Source organism: Peromyscus eremicus, chromosome 16_21 (genome assembly GCF_949786415.1).
Source record: "Peromyscus eremicus chromosome 16_21, PerEre_H2_v1, whole genome shotgun sequence".
Lineage (NCBI taxonomy): Eukaryota > Metazoa > Chordata > Mammalia > Rodentia > Cricetidae > Peromyscus > Peromyscus eremicus.
In genome coordinates this window covers 3875-7087 of record NC_081432.1, presented here as the reverse complement: position 1 = coordinate 7087, position 3213 = coordinate 3875, and the positions used below count along the sequence as shown (strand labels likewise).

General features: G+C 41.1%; 1 pseudogene; it reads right to left on the bottom strand.

Annotated features, from left to right (window-relative positions):
- Nucleotides 1-2501: 2501 nt before the first annotated feature.
- LOC131893733 (translation machinery-associated protein 7-like) lies at nucleotides 2502-2818 on the bottom strand (annotated as a pseudogene).
- Nucleotides 2819-3213: the final 395 nt, after the last annotated feature.

The window sequence follows — 3213 nt, the reverse complement described above, 5'->3', positions numbered from 1 at the left end:
TAGGAGGAGATCATCTCCATTTTCAGCAAGAGCTCTAGAGCATGGGTCCTCTCTGTTTGGAAGAAATATCAGTAGCTAGAGGGCCAGAAACAATAGTTTAAGAGTCACTTTGAAAAACAAAGTAATGTCCATTCACAGAGGGGTAGAAAGCCATTGAATCCTTTCACAACCATCTAGAGGGGACTTTCATCAGCTTCAAGTGATAGAAAACAGAAGGAGTAATCTGGCATCTTCATCTACATTTTAATGTCATATTTTGGATCTGGAGAGTTTACTGAATAGTCATGCTCCTCTTAGATACCCAAGTTTGGTTCCTAGCACCCACATCAGATGACACAGAACTACTTGTATTTCTAGGTCCAGGAGATATGATGCATTCTTCTGGCCTCCTAGAGTATCAGATATACAAATGGTGAAAAGACAGATATATAAGTGACTCCATATTTTAAAAAGGGTTTTCAAAAGAAATGAAATTTAATTTAGGTGTATAAGTTTTGCCAGTGTGTATATCAAGTACATGACAGCTACCAGTGAAGGTCATAAGAGAGTGTGATCCCCAGTGCCTGTAGTTACAGGCAGTTGTGAGCTGTCTTTTGTGTGCTGGGAGTAAAAGTCAGGCCCTGTAAATGAGCAGCCAGTGTTCCAGGGTGTTGAACCATCTATTGAGCCCCATGAACATGTCATTATAGCAGTAAGGTGTGAATGGATCATCCTGATTTCATCTTTACTTCAGGCATGCTCACCCAAAAGAAATACAAGATTGACAGAATTCAAAACTAACTTAAACATGGTTCTTAAAGAAGTCTCCAAGTCCAAATCTCCACAAAATGAGGGAAGAGTACAAAAACTGATCAGGTATGTAACTGTCTGACTGACTGAACAAAGCCACAAGACTTAGTTTATCTCCAATGTCATAAATGAGCAGCAATGCAAGCCCACAAAGACATATGTCAGGTGTACCCCTGCTGGAGTATATACCTCCTGTAAGGAGAGAAGAGGAATGTGCAGGCATTAAGACTGAATGGGATTATATTCTGCTTCCTTGATGCCTGTAAAACTTTTAGTTGGGGACCCAAATTGTGGTGACTTCAGATGACATACAGGTTGTCCGGAGATCGTGAGACTTAAGTACAAGTCACTCTAAGGCTAGGGCAATCAGGCATTTACAAAGAGCTGTAGAGTGTGGAGGAATTGTTAGGGAGGGAGTTTTGGCTGTGAAAGTCCAGGATCAAATGACCAGAAAGCATTGCTTGGTGTGTACCTGAGGAAAAGTTGTCTCCTATTGTGCTCTCTATCTCCTCTCAGCTGTGGTGGATCACTGCCCTCCAGGTCTTCCACTCTTCCCTGTTTTTGACAAGTACATGTAGCTGTCAGTAACAGTTCCCTGCACGCTGCCAATTTGTGGTCCCAACTTGGGCCTTAAAGTTCCTCAGTCTCATCCCTGCCAATTCCTGTAATCTACCTTCCTGGTAGGAATAAGGATACTCTAAAGAGACATTTATATCTCTCCCTTTGGCTAACAACTAGTGAAACAGTGGGCCAAATGAAATTTCCCTGGAACTCTCATTGTGGGAAAAGTTTGAGTCCTCCAAATGAGAATGTCTTTACTGAAGAAACATTTACTCTTTAATTGACCACCTTACAGGAGAGACAGGATCTGAGAATGTGCAAGCGTTTTAGAGATGGGAAAAATTTATTATATGGCTTCATTAGATTACTTAGTTTTGCATATATTTGACTTCTGTCTAAACCTGTTAGGACCCCAAGGATGGATTATTTACCTTATATTTTTGTGGTAATATATTGTGTACTCTAATAAAACTTATCTGGGGATCACAGGACAGAGTCAGTCACTATATTATAGAGTCCAGACAGTGATGGCACACACCCTTTAATCCTATCACTTAGGAGACAAAAATCCATCTGAATCTCTATGAGTTCAAGGCTACACTGGAACAGAGCCAGGCATGGTTGCACACACCTTTAATCCCAACACTTGAGATCTCATGCTTTTGCTTGTGAAGCACACACACCTTTAATTTCAGGAAGTAAGATGGCAGGGCAGAAAAAGGTATATAAGGCATGAGGAAACAGGAACTCACTCTCTTTTTTTTCCCAATGAGCCATTGTATTTTTTTTTTTTTTTTTTTTTTTTTTTTTTTTTTTTTGGTTTTTCGAGACAGGGTTTCTCTGTGTAGCTTTGCGCCTTTCCTGGAACTCACTTGGTAGCCCAGGCTGGCCTTGAACTCACAGAGATCCGCCTGGCTCTGCCCCCCCCCCCCAGTGCTGGGATTAAAGGCGTGCGCCACCACTGCCCGCAAGCCATTGTGTTATTTATTATTATAATTTTTTTTTTTTTTTACAAAAGTTTATTACAATGTACAACAGGCTCCAGGGCAACACTTCATTCTAACTATAGGTGGCAAAGATGTTATTATAATAGGGAATCCAGATGTTTAACAGGCTCCAGGGTAACACTTCATTCTAGCTGTAGGTGGCAAAGACGTTATGGCAGGGAATCCAGATGTTTAAATAGGAATGGAAGAGGGTCACCATCATCTCAAATATGAAGAACAGCTTACTTTTTGCCAGATTTCTTAATTCCACCTGTGGCCAGGGGTCCCTTGCCCGCGGCCTTGGCATTTAGCTCCTCGAGTTTCTTCTGCTCCTCTTTCTGTTTCTGCTTGAAAGCCTTATCTTCCTCATCCATCTCCTTGACCTGCTTCTTGGGCTGTTTCAGGGCTTCTTTTTGCCACCTTCACAGCCCGATATGGCGCTTACAGACAGCCCCTTCACCCAGGAACTCACTCTCTTAAGGCTGAGGATTTCATAGAGGTAAGAACATGGCTGGCTTGTTCTGTTTCTCTGATTTTTCAGCTTTCACCCAGATATCTGACTCCAGGTTCTTTTTATTAATAAGACCTTTTAAGATTCATGTTATATATTTTTACAATTGTTCCAAATTAATCAAGCTGAATAAATATTTTTTAAATTTTCATTAGTAATTTTGCTTTTTTCCCTTTTCTATTCATTTTTTTATTCTCTCTCTCTCTCTCTCTCTCTCTCTCTCTCTCTCTCTTTTAAAGAATAGTGTTATTATGACTCACTGTCTGGCCTGGAACACCCACTATAGACTAGGCTGTCCTACAACATCAGAGAGATCTGTCTACCTTGCCTCCAGAGTGCCTGCAATATAGGTGGGCATGTCACTCA